At 40.4% G+C, this 20237-nt stretch overlaps 1 protein-coding gene across 2 annotated transcripts in view; it reads left to right on the forward strand.

The window, feature by feature from the left end:
- Positions 1 to 20237, forward strand: part of LOC122751050 (CXADR like membrane protein) — a 123950-nt gene that overhangs the window by 61883 nt on the left and 41830 nt on the right. The gene's annotated exons all lie outside the window — the stretch shown is intronic.

A 20237-nucleotide genomic window follows, 5' to 3' on the forward strand; every position in this document is an offset into this window, starting at 1 on the left:
CTGCCCCATAAATAGAATTTCAACAGGTGGAGAGGGAGGCATTCCAAGAGTAGGGAACAGTAAGAGTAAACTCAGGAAAGCTAGGTGGTGCAGTGGATTGTTGCCTTACCAAAAAAAAAAGAGTAAACTCTGGAAGACAGGAAAAGGTGAGGTATGTTCCAAAAGTAGAGAATAGAGTAAGTGAAGGAGAGAAGTATAAGATAAAGGTAGAAAGGAAAGTTGGGGACAAATGATTCAGGGCCTTGAATGAGAGATTAAGTAACTTGGGCGCGGGGGCGGGTAGGTGGTGCAGTGGATAAAGCACCGGCCCTGGATTCGGGAGTACCTGAGTTCAAATACCCGCCTGTGCAACCCTAAGCAAGTCCCTTCATCTCTGCCTGCCTCAGTTCCCTCAACTGTAAAAAGAGGGTAATAATAGCAAAGTTATTATGAGGATCAAACAAGATGATATTTCTAAAAAGCATTTAGTACAGTGCCTGGAACATAGTAGTGTGTAATTTAAGATTCTAAAGGTGGATTCTAATCTGTTCCCCCAGTTTTGGGGGAAACTGGCTAAAATCACTGATAAAACGAGTTTAGGTTTTTAAGGGTTTATTGAAAAATAGAAAGAAAAAGATTAAGAACAGAATTCCAACAGCCTGGCATTCCTATCTTTCCTCAAATTTCCTGTGAAGTCCTCTGCCACCACCACCACCATCAAGTCAGGAACCCAAAAGAGCGAGAGCTCTCCGTGCAGGCCCTCTTTCCTCGTTCCTGTCTCCTCCCAGAAAATGGGAGGCCCCTCAAGTTGATTGGCTGGTAGCCTTGATTGACAGCACCCATGAGCAAACGTCACTTCCTGATGCCAAGGAAAAGCCACATGGCCTTGCCCTCTGAGGCATTTTCCTCATGGCAGAGCTTTCCCACAGCAAGTCTCCAGTAGGTGGCATCATTCCAATCATTACAGTAGGCACTATATAAATAAAGGGTAGTTTTGAGGATTAAATGAGATTATATTTGGAAAGCTTAACACAATGCCTGGCAATCAGTGGGTGCTTAATCAATGCTTGTTTCCTTCCTCTCTGAAGGAATCTCCTGTGAGTGCAGAGATGGCAAGGAGCCTTCCTTGGCTGACAGCAGCTCAGCCTGCATCCTTGGAAACAGAGGCTTTTGATACAATATCCTATGTTGGGGACATTTATGTTTTCTACTCCCTCTTCCCTCTTTACCTTTTGGGAAAAAATAAACCCTTTCATGAAACCTCAAGAAACAAAACTTCTGCTCTTTCTACTTGTATGCTAGTGGTCTCGGTTCCTTGGAGCACCTAAATCTACTGAAAAAAGCAGTTAATTGTTCTCTCTGGTGTCTGGGTGGGAGTTGTCAGAAGCTTCCAGGAGCACATGTGGTTTACATCAGGAGGCATGGCGCCTTTAGCCCAGCAGCTCCAGGGAGCCCGGCTGACCTCTTTGTTTGCAGTAGAATGAGTTGGGGTCTGTGGAAGCTGGCAGGGTTGGGGAGCCTGCTTTTGGCTGAGCCTTTCCCTCTCCACCAAATTCCGGAAATCCCAGGGCAGCTGGAGGCTGCCGGCAGCATGCAGGGGGACTAGGGCTCTTTGGGGCTGGCTCATAAGCTCCAGGGAGAAAGTAACCCTAAGACCTCTTGGTCAGCTCCATCCAAGATAAACACGGAGCAGATGTACTGAACACAGCCTCTGGTGAAATTGTTTATTCATAGGAGAGCAGCCATCTCCCCAGTGGGCCCTCAGCTCTTCATCAGCCTCCTTCAATCCCTCCTCCTCCTTCTAAAAGAAATTCCTCTAAACTTGACACTGCCCTCCAATGCTTTTGCACTCACAGGAACATAGTGAAGAGTCCACATTCCTGCGGGGAGGAACGTTTCTTGTGAAAAATGTGGCTGAAAGAGGATGGAGGTTGGCTGGAAATGCATGGCTTTGGGGGCAGGGTGAGGGATCAGATTCCTGTTTTGCAAATCTCTAATGCAAATTATAGTTATTATAGTGCAACATATTATTGTTTATTGTAGTTCTCTGTGACTACTTCTTATCATTAGACCTATGCTTTTGTAGGGCAGGGTCGGTGTTTTAGCTAAACTTTCTTTCCTGGTTTTGGAGGCAATGAGGGTTAAGTGACTTGCCTAGGGTCACAGCACTAGTAAGTGTCTGAGGCTGTATTTTAATTTGGCTTTTCCTGACTGCAGGGCTGGTGCTCTATCTTCTGCACCACCTAGTAACCCCTAATCTAAACTTTCTAAGAGCCTCAACTCCCAACCCCCAGTACAATGCTCTCTACACAAGAGGTGAATTGACTTGAATTCATTCCTAGATGGGGTTAATAGTTCTATTTGACCAGGGGCCAAATCCTTCTGGTTCTGTCCATTCTTCTTCAGGTGGAGTATTCAGGTAACTAAATAAAAAGACCCAGGATCATTAAAGTTGGCAGGAAGCTTGGGGAGATCAGGAGTCAAGAGTAGAGGGCAATGAAGCAGCATGAACATGATACAGAGTCAGGAAAAATAAGGAAAGGAGGACTATGTATAAAGGATTGATTTTATATCCTATTCAAGACTAATTAGTAAAGAAGGCCTCTTACCAAAGAAAGGGAGGAGGAAGGAAAAGCAATAGTGGGGGCTGTTGTGCTTTTGGCATTCCTTTGTCTCTTGTTTTTGTTTTTGTTTTTGGTTGGGCAGTGAGGGTTAAGTGACTTGCCCAAGGTCACACAGCTAGTAAGTGTCAAATGTCTAAAATTGGATTTGAACTCAGGCCCTCCTGAATCCAGGGCCAGTGCTTTATCCACTGTGCCACCTAGCTGCCCCCCTTTGTATCTTATTTTGATGAAATGAAACACATTTAAGAGGAATCAAGAATATCTCAAAAAGTAAGAAATTACCTTTTCATGTCTATCAGCCTCCATTCCTTGTAAATAAATCTTTCTGGGGCCTACCATCATATGAGACTACTGGGGAGACTGAGGCAGGTTGTGTCAAAAGTTCTGAGCTGCAATAGGGCTAAAGTTAATGGATGTCCAAACATCCACCTGGTACCAATATGATGTGCTGGAACCAGAGCTGATTGTTAAATTTTCAGGGTGAGCATTAACATCTCAGAACTCAGCAAATGCTTAATCAGGGCTTAATTTGTGCTTTTGTTGTTAGTCTAAACTTAAGGAAGTTATGGAGAAAATTATGATAATGCAGTTCAAACATTAAAATGTGTCCTGTTTGGGGGTGTTTAGAGAGCCAGTTGTTAAACACTTACCAGAACACCCAAGTGAGACTCTAGGAATGGGGGCCCACCAGGCTGCTGAAGGAGGAGAGAAGTGATCCAGGTCCAAAACTGAGCAGGTCTAGGCTCCAGTGCTGCTCAGTAATGGGATCAAATCAAAGCTTAGGCATGATAGGAAATCCTATTCCAAAAAAAAAAAAAAACAAATAAAAACCATTGATTGAATTTTTGATGTTCTATTAATGGGAGAAAATGAACAAATATGCCAAAGTCAAATGACTAAATTCTTTTTCTGGTAATGTGGTATTATTAAGACTTTAAAAAAAAAAATCTGCAGTGAAATAGAAAAGGATTGGTGACAGATCCTGGACCATGTGTTTGTATGTATGTGTGTATGTGCATATAGCTATATACACACATACAAATGTGTATATAGGGGTATGTGTACCATGTATATGGACACATACACAGTGTGTGTGTGTATATATATGTATGTATGTATTTATAGATGAAGGGAACATTCATGCTGGAAAAAATCAAGAGAACACCGTTAATGTGTGTTAATAAAAAGGGAAGGGTCCTCCCCAGCACTGAGTGAATGGCATGGAGGGAATAGAGGTCATGGTCAGTGTTGGGGGTTGTAAATCATAAGGAAAAATGGAATGTTAAGAGATTACAATGAGATTAAGGGATTTCAGAGGTCAGAAACAAGGAAGGGAATACTTGTGGATGATGGCAGGATCAGAAATGTAACCATCTCTATGTGACTGAAGTGGAGAATAGGTCATGATTACTGAGTAGATGAGGAACTAGGAAGTTTGGGTGTTTGAAGGGGAATATATATACTGAAGTCTCCTTATATTAAGACAGAAGATAGAGAAGAGAGAAAGGCTGTGAGATAGGAGCAAATTTATTAAGGAAGAAGAATGTCCTAGGTGTCAATAGATAAAGGGAGGGTAGGGGAAGAAAAACAATTCACATTTCCCTAGCACCTACTATGTGCAAGGCACCATGTTAAGTACCTTACAAATATTATATCTTTTGAGCTTCACAACAAACCTGGAAGGTAGGTGCTGTTGTTATCTCCATTTTTTTTAAAGTTGAGAAAACTAGGGTACCTAGGATTTAAGCAACTTGCCGCACAACTACTGAGTGTTTGAGGCCAGATTATCATCAGAAGGAGCTATGTCTCAGGAAAGTCCAAGAGATGGAAAGAGGAAGAAAGAAGCATAATAAAATGAAAAGAAGTTTGTTAATTATGGAGCAAGGAAGGGCTCAGTGAAAGGCAGGCTCAGTGAAGGAGACACTGGGGGAGCAGGGCTGAGGTAGACAGGTACAAGTAGCCAGCCACAGGTTAAGGAGGAAAACCATTCAGGTGGTATATTGGTAGTTGGGGTTCAGAATCACTGGGCTGGGGTGATTGGAATATGCTTGCTAATCACTGAACAACAAACTTAGAATATCAGGGATTGGAGATTCATGGGAAGAGGCATGAGATTAGAATCCAATAATAAAAAGTTTTCTAAACTACATAGAGTAAACAATTGTTATTTCTACCACACAATTTAGCTTCTAATTATGAGATGTCTTGTATTAATTCACTGTTCTGTAATTGTTTTAAGTGCATTACCACTAGAATATATGATCCCTGAGTTCTGGGATTAAGCCTTATTAAAACCTCTAGTTGGGGGCGGCTAGGTGGCGCAGTGGACAGAGCAATGGCCCTGGGGTCAGTAGGACCTGAGTTCAAGTCCAGTCTCAGACACTTGACAATTACTAGCTGTGTGACCCTGGGCAAGTCACTTAACCCCCATTGCCCCGCCAAAAAACAAAAACAAACCTCTAGTTGACAACTCAGTCATTTTTGAGAGTGAAGGACAAACAACAAGAACAACAACAACATCCCTTATAACAAGAAATTTTAAAATGAGGGAAGTTTAGCAAAATTAACCAATATATTGAAAAATTCTGATGTGATATATAGTGTTACACACCTATAGTCCCCCACCTCAGCAATGAAAGGAGTGGGTACCTTTTCATATCTCTCCTTTGAGACCAAATGTCAACAATAATTTATTAAAGGACTACTATGCATAAATCTATTTGTATAAGGAGCAGCAGTAGGCACAAGAAGGTTAAATGTCTTGACCCAAGGTCACAAAACTAGTGTTACTCAATTGCTAGAGGTACAGGGAAAATTAAATATTTGCCCAGGGTCACAGGAGTAGTAAATGTCAGAAGTGAGACCTGCCTCTAACATTTATATAGCAGCCAAATACTTAAAAATTTTTTTTAGTAGAAATGGGCCTATGGGCAGCTAGGTGGCACAGTGGATAGAGCACCAGACCTGGATTCAGGAGGACCTGAGTTCAAATCCAGTCTCAGACACTCAACACTTACTAGCTGTGTGACCCTGAGCAAGTCACTTAACCCCAATTGCCTCACAAAAAAAAAAGAAAGAAAGAAAGAAATGGGCCTATGTTCAACCCACTCATTTTTTAAATGAGAAAACTGAGGCCCCGAGAGGTCTAGTGATTTACCAAAGGTCTCACAAGTTATTCTCACAACTGGGATTAGAACACAGGTCTTTTGCTTTTGCTTTTGCTCTGCTGCTCATGAGAATTTGTTCAGCCTGCTTTGGGAAGGCCATTGAACCCTGCCTCTCCCTGTGTCCCTTGTGGATGCCCACAAAGATTGCCTCTAATTTCCACTGCAGGTGAACTTGGAGCTCTTGCTAGAAATCCTTAGGTGTTAAGTTCATGTTCCCAGAAAGGTCACAGCAGCAGGCCAATACGAAATGCCTGAAGAATCCAACTTTAGTACTGAAAAACCACACTGTTGGTCTAGTCTAGGCTTATAACAACCACAGAGCAAATGGCCAATTTAAGCAAATATTGTTACTGGAAGGTCCTAGGCCTCTGGTAGAGCTTCAAAGTTACAAGCAAAGCCAAAGATGGGTGGGAACGTGGTACCTATTTTATATTGGGGATGAAGACCTCTGACCCAGGACTCTCATTAGGAGTTTAACAAAAACTTGCTTTGTTCTTTTGTTTGTTTGTTTGGTGTGTGTGTGGGGGGGTGTGGGGGTGTGTGTGTGTGTGTGTGTGTGTGTGTGTGTGTGTGTGTTCTTAATCTGGTTCCAAAGAAGCCTAAAGATCTTTGTTTGACCTACCATGGGGAACTCAGCAAACCTTGAATCTTGGATTTCTTTATTGTTATTTTTTTTTTCTTTCTAGGCTTCAGAGGTCAAAAGTGGCCAAATAGTTGACACAGCCATTCCAAAAGAGGCCTGCCTTCACACTCAACAGTGGTCCTTTGCTTTGAAAGAAGGGTTCTTAGTTGAGAATTTTTGTTTTCTTTTCTAATGGGTCAGAAACTAAGGGTGTTGCAACAGATGTGTCTTTGTTCAAGCCCCGGGGCAGCATATATAAACATCTGGTCCACAAGGACAAGCAGTTCCATTTCCCAAAAGGGATGCGTTGCCAGGGCAGAAAGAAAGCTGGACAGAGGGAGCTGAGACAAGAGGTTAATTCAACAAAGGTATCAGCAGGAGATCCACAGGGTAAAGTTAAGGCCTATGATAATGTAAGCAGGGCAAGTGGGATGATAGAATCTCACATGTGACCTTGGGTTTGTAACAACCTCCTGGCCCCAGCCTATAAAATGGGGTGTTTGGATTAGATGACCTCTAAGGTCCCTTCCAGTTCCAGAGCTATGATCCTCTGATCCAGAGAGAGCCTACCTGTTAGAGTAGAATAAATCAGGGCAGCTAGGTGGCGCAGTGGATAAAGCACCAGCCCTGGATTCAGGAGGACCTGAGTTCAAATTCAGCTTCAGACACTTGACACTTACTAGCTGTGTGACCCTGGGCAAGTCATTTAACCCCAATTGCCTCACCCCCCCCCAAAAAAAAAAGAAAGTAGAGTAGAATAAATCCTGGGTGTAAAGCCAGGAGAGATGTGGGTTTGAATAGTCTCTGACACATTTCCTCACTATTAGCAGCTCTGAGCCTCAGTATTCTCAAATGTAAAATGATGATAATAATAATAATACTTATACTACCCATTCGTGAGGCTGTTGTGAATATCAAATGAGGTAGTACATATAAAGCACATTGTAAAATTCAGGGTGCTCTTATTAATGTCAGCTGTTATTATTAATTTTCTTTTCTATGGTAAAGGGAGAAGCTAGCAGAATTCTGGATAATAAAAAAGAATGAATGGGGCAGCTAGGTGGCACAGTGGATAGAGCACTGGCCCTGAAGTCAGGAGGACCTGAGTTCAAATCTGGCCTCAGACACTTGACACTTACTAGCTGTATGACCCTGGGCAAGTAATTTAACCCCAATTGCCTCACCAAAAACAATTAAATAGATAGATAGATAGATAGATAGATAGATAGATAGATAGATAGATAGATAGATAGATAGATAGATAGATAGATAAGAATGGATAATCCAAACATACCTTACCCACTGTGGGACCTTGGGAAAGTCAACATCTCCAGGCCTCAGTTTCCTTCTTTGTAAAATAAAGACATTGGACAGTTGCATCTGAGGTGCCATCCAGCTCTAAAGGAATGGTCTTGTCACTAATAATTGTATTTGACTTGGACAATTAGTCACACACATATATACATATACAGAAATATTTTCAATTCCCCTTAGAGGGATAGAAGGATGGATGATGCTCCTTCTAGTTTTATTCTATTAGATAATAGAAAGTTAGGGCTGTTGCGTGGTACAGTGGCTAGACCTGAGCTCAAATCCAGCCTCAGACACTAACTGTGTGACCCTGGGCAAGTCATTTAACCCTGTTCGCCTTAGTTTCCTTATCTGTAAGATGAGCTGGAGAAGCAAATGGCAAACTGCTCCAGTATCTCTGCAAAGGGACAGGTAAGTGGCTCAGTGAATACAGCACAAGCCCTGGAGTCAGGAGTACCTCAGTTCAAATCCAGCTTCAGACACTTAACACTTACTAGCTATGTGACCCTGGACAAGTCACTTAACCCCAATTGCCTCACCCCCCCAAAAAAAAAACCCAGTATCTCTGCCAAGAAAACCCCAAATGGGGTCATGAAGAGTCAAACACAACTGAAAAACAACAATAATAGAAAATTAGAGATTCTCTAATGTCACCCTCTCATTTTGCAGATAAGAATAAGCCTTCAAGGGGAAGTAGGATAACTTATCAATACTCTAAGGTAGCTTCCTATTCAGGTATGATCAGGCTACATGTCTCTGAGTTCTCCTCCAGCTTGAAGATTCTGTGATTTTTTTTTTTTTTTTGGTGGGGCAATGAGGGTTAAGTGACTTGCCCAGGCTCACACAGCTAGTAAGTGTCAAGTGTCTGAGGCTGGATTTGAACTCAGGTCCTCCTGAATCCAGGGCTGGTGCTTTATCCACTGTGCCACCTAGCTGCCCCTTAATTTTTTTTTGATTCTATGATTCCTTGATGGCATTGACCCAGTGAGGCCAGATAGCTTTCTTGGTTGGGTTCCCATAGTAATCAGTGGCAGAGCTTCTAATTCATGGTCCATTATGCTTTAAAAAAAAAAAATCAGCGAACTGCATATTGTCTGAAACCACAGGAATTAATGACATCATTGAAGAAAGAATAGAACCATCGCTACCTAGGAAGCAGGATAAAGAAGGGGAGATGGTAACAGACCCCAGAGAAACAAAGAGTTAGTTAAAAGAGACCCATGGGATGCAGGGGTACAAAAAGAAAGGAAAGAGAAAGCTTCAAGAATAAGAGGATGGTTGACTTTTTGGACCTTATCCATATTCATTTCTATCCCTATTCCTGTCTCAAACCCTATCTAAAAATACCTGCAAATATCTGATAAGCCTTCTTCATTTAGGGGATACTATAGTGTATATCTAGATATAAATGCATATATGTGTGTATATGAATGTATATGTGTGTGTGTATATATATATATATATAAGATCCTTACTGACCTATAAATTTTGGGGGGGGGGGCAATGAGGGTTAAGTGACTTGCCCAAGGTCACACAGCTAGTAAGTGTCAAGTGTCTGAAGTTGGATTTGAACTCAGGTCCTCCTGAATCCAGAGCCAGTGTTTTATCTACTACACCACCTAGTTGCCCCTGACCTATAAATTCTTATAACAAACATTTCTAATATTCAGACCCTTAAGTGTAATGAGAATTTGAACAATTTGATCTATGAACCTGTCTCAAGGTAGAGAAATGAACTAAATGACCCCTTTAGTTCCTCATCCAGTATTTAGATTCTAGAATTTCATGGGGATGTTCTTGAATTACTTAAAATTCTATAATTCCCTGTCCTGGAATAGAGCAAAGGAGAAACTTTTCACTGGAAAAGATATAGGAGAGTCACACAATCCATCTCTTTGCCCTTGACCCATCCTAGGGAGATTATTGCATAACCTACCCACCCTTTCCCTTTCCTTTTTGGTGGCAAACACTTCAGGTCTCCCTTATACTAAAACAGATGTTCCTTTGACCTGGCTATCCCCTGAGTTATTCTTCTTTCTTTCCTTTACCCCTTCACATTTGAAAGAGTATTCTGTACTTGCTGCCTCCATTTCATTCTACCTTTAATTCATCAATACCTTTATAATATCTCTCTTTCTGTTCTGCCCCTGTCCCCATCTCTCCTCCTTGCCCCATTTACTAAAATTGCATCATCAAGAGAGTCAAGATGGTTCAGTGGAATGAACCAGAGCTCAATGGGTTGGAAGTCAAGAGTCTTGAGCTATAGTCCCATCTCTACCAAGCTGTGACATCTTGGCAAGTCATGTTCGCTCTCTAGACCTCAGTCCCCTCAATAAAAGCTTGTTGAAAAGAATCTAATTGAATTTATAATATGAAAGAGAATTGGAGATAATATCTAAGGTCTCTTATAGTCCTTAATCTGGTTCAGGCTGACTCTAGAGTATTCTGGGCTACCTCCAGTTTGATACCTCTAGTCTAAAAGAATTGCCTAGAACCCTGCAAGGTTGCCAAAAAAAAAAAAGTCAGTTGTACAGCCTGTATGTGTCAAAGGCAGGACCTATAAACAACTACACATTAATTCATTCAACAAACATCTGCTGAATACCAAGTGAAGAAGGAAAAACTGAAGAGCAAAGAAAAAGGAGAGGATGACTGCTTAGAGTGGGACCAGGAAAAAGCAAAGTGGGATGGAATCTAAGGCACAGGAGAAGAGATTTAGGCTTGTCAAGGAAGAAGACCACTTCTTTTTTTTTTAGACTTGATAACTTTTTTTTATTATTTCTTTAACACTTTTATTTAAAGTTTTGAGTTCCAAATTTTATCCCTCCTTCCCACTCTCTCCTCTTCCCTCCCTGAGACAGTAAGCAGATATAGGGTATACATATGCAGTTATGTAAAATATTACCAGATTAGTCATATGGTACAAGAAGATTTAAATAAAAGAAAAAACAATGAAAGAAAGAAAGTGAAAAATAGCATGCTTCAGTCTGTATTCAAACAATTTTCAGTTCTTTCTCTGGGGGAGGATAGTATGTTTCATCATTAGTCCTTTGGGATTGCTTGGATCATTGTACTGCTGAGAATAACGAAGTCATTCATGATACAATGTTGCACTTACTGTATACATCATACTCCTAGTTCTAGTCCCTTCACGATGCATAAGTTCATGTAAGTCTTTCCAGGCCTTTCTGAAATCATCCTGCTTGTCATTTCTGATGGCACAATAATATCCTATTACAATCATATACCACAGCTTGTTTAGCCATTTCTCTAGATTTATAGGCATCCCTTCAATTTCCAATTTTTAGCCACCACAAAAAGAGCTGCTATAAATATTTTTGTATAAATAAGTCCTTTTCCCTTTTGGGGGGAGGTGTCTTTGAAATATAGACTTGGCAGTGGTATTGCTGGATCAAAGGGTATATACACACTTTTATAGCCCTTTGGGCATAGTTTCAAATTGCTCTCCAGAATGCTTGGATCAGTTCACAACTCCACCAACAGTGCATTAGTGTCCCAGTTTTCCCACATCACCTCCAACATCCAACATTTCCTTTTTTTGTCATATTAGCCAATCTGAAAGGTGTGAGGTGGTACCTCAGAGTTGTTTTAATTTGCATTTCTCTGATCAATAGTGATTTAGAGCATTTTTATATGACTATAGATAGCTTTCATTTCTTTGTCTGAAAACTGCCTGTTCATATCCTATGACCATTTATCAACTGGGGAATGACTTGTATTTTTATAAATTTGACTCAGTTCTCTATATATTTGAGAAAGCATCAGAGATACTTGTTACAAAATCTTCCCCCAGTTTTCTGTATTCTTATAATAAGACCACTTTTTAAAAAATTATTTGTTTTTTAAGCTCACTGACATATACCAGAGACTCCCCTCTCCCTCAAAACCTGCCCTTGTAATAAATAAATGCAGTCAAGCAAAACAAATCAATACATGGACTCAGAATGTATGCCTCATTACACACCTATAGTCTACCACCTCTTTACTGAGATGAAAAAAGGTCATTTCTTCTTCTGGGACAGGATGGATATGAGAGAGATGGCCTTTTCTCAGTAAGGTGACAGATAACCTGTGGAGAATGAATAAATTTTTGTTGACAATGATACAAGGATGGTTTGCCATTTCCTTCTCTAGCTCATTTTACAAACGAGGAAACTGAGGCAAACAGGGTTAAGTAGATTTGATAGTGATGGGAAAGGTGCAGCAATTGTTACGGGGAAGGCAAGAAGGAGTCTATGAAAGATGAATGGAAGACTTGTCTTTGATCAAGTTTATCTGAATTTAAATGTTCATGCTACTCTAGTGTCCAATTATCATGTACCACAGAGAGTTGGCAATCTTTTTCTTAGCAGGAAGTATATTCTTTTACATTTAATATTCGTTTCCAGTTCTACTTCTCTGCTGAGGCTCATAAAAGATTTAGGTTTAGAAAGCAACTTAGCATTTAGAATTAGATAAAACCTATAAATAGATATGTTAATAAAATAGGTTAGTGTCTAATCCTGTTCTCCAAGGAGAAATCCACACATTTTTTTCCTGTGTGTTACTCCTGACTAGTTTGTCTATATGTGCGTACATATGTGAAAATGTCTCTAGAGCTTTGTATGAAAGTACATACATATATATGTATGAGAGTGGACTTCCACTGAATTGATTTAAGATATATTTCAGATGTACCATCAAAAGGGTTTGGCAAATGATGAGATGTGGGTAGCTGGGGGAGAAGATGGGGGAAAGGTAAGAATCAAAGATGGTTTTTGTATATTTTGATTACTTTCTTGGATTTTGGCAGAGAAAGTTGCTGTTGTCAAAGACAAATTAACCATGTATCCCACTTGAAAAAAACTGGGCACAATGGCCTTTGGTTACTGAGATGATGGATATTTATTTTCATGAGTAACCTTCCTCTCAATGGCCTAACTACTTTCTTCCAGTATTCATTCCCATTTATTACACAGGGCTTTGAACATTAAAGAAAATAAAATTCACTTGACTGACAGGAACCATAGCCAATAACCACAAATAAATACAAAGCACTTTACAAAATTAAATCACAATGGACTATAATGATTTATCAATAATAATTATGGTTAATGGATCATACCCACTTAGACGCGTAAGTTTGGTCCTCTCTGAGTAAATTCTGCCCCCTTGTGGATTAAAAAAAATCTCACTGTCTGAATGCAATTGTGCATAAAATGGAATTTCCCAAATTTTTAAATCAAATAGCCCTCTTGGCACAAGCCCAAGTTGTCTACAACAAAACAAATTGATTTTCCATTCTCCAAAAGTATATGGTGTAATAGACTGAGATAAGACAAACTGAAAGTGTCCAGCATCATGACTTGTACGTAAAAGCTGGCAGATCTGTGAGTATTTTATAGAATCTTAGAGTTAGAATAACCTTGGAAAGCACATAGTCCAACCTCCCACGATTGGAGAAATCCCTAACAAACTGCTATTCAGTCATTTTTTTTTTAAGTGAGGCAATTGGGGTTAAGTGACTTGCCCAGGGTCACACAGCTAGTAAGTGTTAAGTGTCTGAGGCCAGATTTGAACTCAGGTACTCCTGACTCCAGGGCTGGTACTCTATCCACTGTGCCATCTACCTGCCCCTAATTTTTTAATTTTTTTTTTTAGTGAGCTATTCAATCATTTTTAATAACTCTAATGAAAGAGACTAATTCAACAGACAGTTCATTCCTGCCTCTTCTAATTAGTTCTAGGCCCTTTCTTCTGTTTTTTTCTTTTTCTTTTTTTTTGTGGGGCAATGGGGGTTAAGTGACTTGCTCAGGGTCACACAGCTAATAAGTATCAAGTGTCTGAGGCTGGATTTGAACTCAGGTCCTTCTGAATCCAGGGCTGGTGCTTTATCCACTGCACCACCTAGCTGCCCACCCCCCCCCTTTCTTCAGTTAAGCCAAAATTTGCCTGATTTTCAACCCTTGGTTTTAGTTGCTAGACCAAAGATTTTTAGATTCATAGAAGGTCTCAGGTGCTCTGTTGATACCCTAAGGGTACTAAACTAATGAGAACTGGGTGTATCCAGTGGATCCTCAATGAAGGTTTTATGGAAAGAGATAAGGAATATGCCTCTTTCCTTTCCTTACAGAATTGGGGAACTTGGGACAAAATGTTGCAGGTGCTGTCAGACATGGACTATATAAGCTAGCAGGCAAATAGGTGGCACAGAAGTATGTATTTGGAATCAGGAAGACCTGAGTTCAATTTTTTTTTTTTAAGTGAGGCAATTGGGGTTAAGTGACTTGCCCAGGGTCACACAGCAAGTAAGTGTTATGTGTCTGAGGCCGGATTTGAACTCAGGTACTCCTGACTCCAGGGCTGGTGCTCTATCCACTGTGCCACCTAGCTGCCCCCTGAGTTCAAATTTGATCTCAGATACTAGCTGTGTAACCCAGAGCAAATCACTTAACTTCTGCCTCAGTTTTCTTATCGTAAAATAGGGGTAATAATAGCACCTATCTCCCAGGGTTGTTGTGAGGATAAAATAAAATAATATTTTATAAGGTGCTTGAAGTACTGTATCAATCCAAGCAATTATTAATGTAGATGTTATTAAATTATGAATATATATGTACATAACCTATATCAGATTGCCTGCTGTCTGGGGGAGGGCGGGAGAAAAATTTGAAATTGGAAATCTTATGTAAACAAATGTTAACTATCTCTACATGTAACTGGAAAATAATAAAATACTTTTATTTTTTAAAAAATTACAAGGAAAGGCTTATTGGATTGTAAGGGGTAGACATATCTGACTAAAATGTAAAAAAAAAAACCTGCAAAAAAGTTTTAAAAATTTAAAAATTAAAAAATGTATAAAAAATGCATAAAAACTTTTAAAAAGTCATAGGTAAAAATTAAATGAGATAAGAAAATTGAGGAGTGGGAGGAGGGGAGGGAGTTGATCCATTCTGCGCCGATAGAGAGAGTGTTCACATCTGTGAAACTACAGATCCATCAAGGTGATGTCCTAGTTACACCCTCTGTAACCACACAGAACAATAAGTCTATTTCTTCTTTCATTACAACACCTCAAATCTGTGATGACAGCTAACACATTTCCTCTTAGGTCTTTTCCCCCCCAAGGATAACTATCTCAGGTCTTTTCAATCATTCCTTAAAAGACATGGGGGGGGGGGGCAGGCAGGGCAGAGAAGGAAGGATCAAGGGAGGATTTTGGGGGGAGGGATGGGGGTATGTTTGTAGGTAGTAGAGAAGAAGCCAGTAGAGGGAGGGAGGGAATGAAAATAAGTGAGAGACAGCAATGTTGTAAAGATGATCAACTGTGAAAGGCTTGCCTACTCTGATCAATACAATGATCCAAGACAATTCCAAAGGATTTACAATGAAAAAATATTATCTACCACCAGAACTGATGAACCCTGAGTGCAAGCTGAAGTATAATTTTCGTACTTTATTTTTTAGCTTTTTAGAAATATGACTAATATGGAAATATGTTTTTGCATGATTTCACATGTACAATTGATATATTGCTTGCCTTCTCAGCAGGTGGGGGAGGGGTATGAGGGAGGAAGAGAATCTGGAACTCAAAATTTTAAAACAAAAGAATGCCAAAAATACAAAAAAAAAAATTTAAATGTTACTACATGTAATTAGAAAAAAATAAAATATAAAAATTTTTACTAAGAAAAAAAAGAAAAAGAAAATAAGTGAGAGAACAGGGATGACAAAGGAAGCAGTTTCCTGGAGGAGACAAGATGGAATGAGATCACCTGAGCAGCTAGAGGGGTTAGCCTTGGTAGGGAGTAAGGTCACCTCATCATCACATGAGAGGGGGGTGAAGGAGGAGAGAGTGGCAGAAGGCATATGAGTGATGTAAGATGAGAAAGAGGGGGTAATAAGGAACTCATGGCTAAAGGCCTCACATTTTTCTGTAAAATATGAGGCAAACTTCTCAGCTGAGAGAATGGAAGGAGGGAGAGGCATGTGAGTTTTGAGGAACGGTGAAAAGGTTTGGAAGTTTCTGTGCAGAGTGGGATAGTGAGTCGATAAGGGAGGTATAGTAGATTATAGTATAACAGGATTGCCTTGTATCAGTGAGAGCCCAGTTGAGGTTGTATGACTTTTCTCCACCTTCATTCCAGTAGCATGAGTGTAGGAGCAAAGCTGGCAAATCATGGGAGTGATACAAGGCTAAGCTTAGCAGGGCACAATCAGTGAAATGGTAAGGGAGTTAGGGACTCAACAGAGATGAATAGCGTGTAGAGTTGACAAAAAAAGGGGAAAGTGTCTAAAAGAATCAGTGCAACTAACAGAGAGCTCATTGCCTAACTCAGCTTTTCAAAGAACACCTACCAGTGATGAAAACAAGGATGAAGTAACTAAGAATGAGATGAATACAAAAGAGGAGAATGGTCCTGTTAAAAAAAGAAAAAGTCCAAAACCTGATGCTTTGTATGAGCCAAAAACAACAAAAAACAAGAAAGAACTTTTTCAGCTACCTTTGAGGGCTTAGACAAAGAACAGGAAATGCATAGTACTGCCTCATGGGGCTGGGAAGATGAGAATTAGTTAGGGTCTGGGATAAGGCAGAACCACTCAATAACAGTAATATTTCAGTTCTGGTTTTTTTCTGCTTTGGAGAATGATCTTTAGATTAAAAAAGAAAGAATATATGAGCAGGAAATTAAAACCTATGATCAGTAAGGAGATTACCAAAAAAGCACAGAAATGCCCTCAGAGAGTTCAAGTCACCAGGCCTGTCCTAACATATGCTGGAGGACAAAAACAACTCCAGGGTTTGATGGTTGAGCCACTGTCAAAGGTCTCTGAGGAGCCTTGGCAGGTAGGAAATGTGTGACTGGCCTGGAGGTGGGTGTATGTTGTCATGATTTTTGAAAAGGGAGAAGAGAGTATATATGTAAAAGTAGGCTGGTGAGCTTGATCTGTTTTAGAATGGATTCTTAGAAAGATAAGTTTGTCCTATATCAAATTGCTTATTGTCCTAGGGAAGTGGGAGGGGAGGAAGGGGAAAAAATTTGGAACTTAAAATCTTATTTTTAAAATTAATGTTAAAAATTGTATTTGGTGGATAGAGCACTGGCCCTGGATTCAGGAGGACCTGAGTTCAAATCCAGCCTCAGACACTTAACACTTACAAGCTGTGTGACCCTGGGCAAGTCACTTAACCCCAATTGCCTCACCAAAAAAAAAAAAAAATAGGTTTGTGACCATTTACAAGGGATAGAGGTAATCCTGTAGAAGCAAAAAATAATGAAACCTCCTATTTGAAAGACTTTCATGGACTTATAGATTTAGAGCTGGAGGCCATTGAATCCAACTCCATTATTTTAGAGATGACAAAACTGAGATTCAGAGAGGTTAAGGGACTTTCATAGGGTCACACAGCTAGTAGGTATGTCAGGCAGGATTTGAACTCAGGGCTTCCTTAATGCAACTGCAGCCCTCCTTGAGAAGAGAGAATTTTCTTTTTTCATTTTTCTCTTTATATCTCCAGTAAGTAGAACAGGGCCTGGGTAATAGACATTTATTTGGGGCGGGGCAGGGGGGGTTGGTCGGTTGGTTGGTTGGTTTTGGTTTTTTGGGTTTTGTTGGTTTGGTTTGGTTTGGTTTTTGTGGGGCAATGAGGGTTAAGTGACTTGCCCAGGGTCACACAGCGAGTGTCAAGTGTCTGAGGCCTAATTTGAACTCAGGTCCTCCTAAATCCAGGGCTGGTGCTTTATCCACTATGCCACCTAGCTGCCCCCAGGTCATAGACATTTAATAAACTGTTAATTAATTGTTGTAAAGAGATTGAATTACCATCTTTGCATCTAGCCACCATCTTCCTCCCTTCTCCAGCACCCAGCAGGGTGCCTAGGAAACAGTCAATAAATACTTGTTCAGTAAATTAATTAACAAATAATTTCCACAACAATAAAAGTGCCAACATTTATATAGTGTTTTAATGCTTATAAAGCACTTTACATATATTTATTCAATTAAGCTTCTCAAGACTTTATGAGGTAAGTACTTCAGGTGTTGTTGTTTCTCAGTCATTCAGCCATATCCTACTCTTTATGATCCTGGGGACCATAGCACACCAATGGTGTCCATGGGCTTTTCTTGGCAAAACTACCAGAGTGGTTTGCCATTTCCTCCTCCAGTAGATTAAGGCAAACAGAGGTTAAATGACTTGCCCAGGGTCACACAGCTAGTGTCTGAGGCCACAGTTGAACTCAGGACTTCTGGAGGTGAGGGAAACTAGGTAGCACAGTGGATAGGGCACTGGGCTTGGAGTCAGGAAGATCTGAGTTCAAATTTGACCTCAGACACTTACTAACTGAGTGATCTTGGGTAAGTCACTTATCCCTTTTATGGGCAGCTAGGTGGCACAACACATAGAGCACTGGACTGGGAACCAAGAAGACTCATCTTCCTGAGTTCAAATCCAGCCTCAGGTTCTTACCAGCTGTGTGACCCTGGACAAGTCACTTAATCCTGTCTCCCTCAGTTTCCTCATCTGTAAAATGAGATGGAGAAGGAAATGGCAAACCACTCCAGTATCTCCACCAAGAAAACTCCAAATACAGTCATGAAGGGTCAGACGCCTGAACAACTTCCTGGCTCCAGGCTCAGTTCTGTATCCACTGAACCACCTAGCTGCCTCAGGCACTTCAGGTATTACCTCCATTTTATAGAGGATTTAACTAAAGTATTGAGCTTGCCCATATTGGAGGGGAGAATCTGAACCCAAGTCTTCCTGACTCTAAGTCTAGCAGCATTCCGTCCCCTATGCCAAGCTTCTTCTCAGCCCATAAGGCCAAGAGAATGACTAGGCCTGCAGCTCCAGGTCAGCACCTCTCTCTCTGTAGACCTTCCTCTATCTTTGGGAAAACCACATAACTCCTTTTCTTCCTTCCTTTACACTGTAAGCTTTCCTGTCATCTTTTCCAACCCAAACATATATTCTTCTCCTAAGAAGCCTTCCCTGATTAAATCTCCAAATCATCTCGCTGAATCCCAAGACACACAACTCCCTGGCAAGTATTTTATAACTAACACTAAAAATAGGCTGATGTCTATGTGGGAGTCAGAGTGTCCTAGTGGTCTAGGAGAAAAAGTCCCTGAATCTGGGGGTCCAGATTCCCGGGGACTAGTCCTCAATCTTCAGGCTAACTAGGTGTGCATGGTGATGGGCAATTGTCACCTGTGGGCCTCAGTTTCCCCACTTGTAAATGAACAGTTGGAGCTGTTCTAAGGTCCTTTACAATTCAGATATTTTAAATTTGTCCTGAGACCCTCTCACCATAAGCTGACCCTTGAGAAATTCCTGGAGCCCTTGAGTGAGCTGCATCAATACTTTAATTTGCCAGGTCATTTTTTAAAAGATCTGATCACAAAATTGGAAGCATTTCAAGTTCTTTGGCTAGTGCCAGGCCATAACCTCTTGTTACAAAACATAACAGATGAGCCCCAATGGGAATACATTAATGGGTATGTAGTTGCTAATTAATAAGAACAATAATGGTAATAATAGCTACTAACGTTTATACAGGGCACTTTAAATTTTGCAAAGCACTTTAGATTATCTCATTTAATCCTCACAACAATACTATAAACTAAGTACTAAAATGATCTCCATTTTAGAGAGGCAGCTGGGTGGTTTAGTGGATAAAGTACCAGGCCTAGAATCAAGACCTGAGTTAAAATCCAGCCTCAGACACTTATTTGCTGTGTGACCCTGGGCAAATCACTTTGATGTAGGAGGTGAAAAAAGGGTTAACAGAAAAACCTAAGATCCAAGCTCTAATTCAGATATGAGCTCTAAGAGGGATTCAGATCCCAGTTAATGGATAACTTACAAGTCAGGATGCTAGGTTCTCTTACCCACAGAAATTAGTACCCATAACAGGAACAGAGGGAGTCTAGAAATAAATGAAAAATGAAGATGTTTTGAAACTAGCCATGGGAACCAGAAAGAGACATGCACAGAAATGGCAAAATTTGTCTCCAGATTCACCTTATGATGAGTAAACCCCCAAAACACACCTCCACAGAAAAAGGTACCCACCTCAGGGGTTGGCTTAGGACCCCAGGAACTCCAAATTAAGATAAATCCTCCCCTGTACCTCCCAAAGGTGGAGATTATTATAATGAGTAGGATAGGTACTCCCCTGTACCTCCCTAAAGTGGAGATTATTATAATGAGACTGATAATCAATTTATCCATACTATAAATATAACTGTCTTTTCTTTCACTATTAGAGAGACACCTTTCCACTATTCTGGTTCTCTCCCTGTGGTCACTCACAGTATTACAACAAAACTTGGTAAACTGAGTCACTGAGTCTTGTAATTCTTTTGGGACAACTCACAATCAATTTGACCCCAAATTCAATCCCACATCAACTTGAGCTGTTTGCCTCAGTTTCCTCATCTGTAAAATAGGAAGTCCTACAAAACTTACACTGTCTAAGAGGGAGAACACCAAGAGACAGCATTCCAAACCAAGGGAGTAGGACCAGG

Source organism: Dromiciops gliroides, chromosome 3 (genome assembly GCF_019393635.1).
Source record: "Dromiciops gliroides isolate mDroGli1 chromosome 3, mDroGli1.pri, whole genome shotgun sequence".
In the NCBI taxonomy this organism is placed as follows: Eukaryota; Metazoa; Chordata; class Mammalia; order Microbiotheria; family Microbiotheriidae; genus Dromiciops; species Dromiciops gliroides.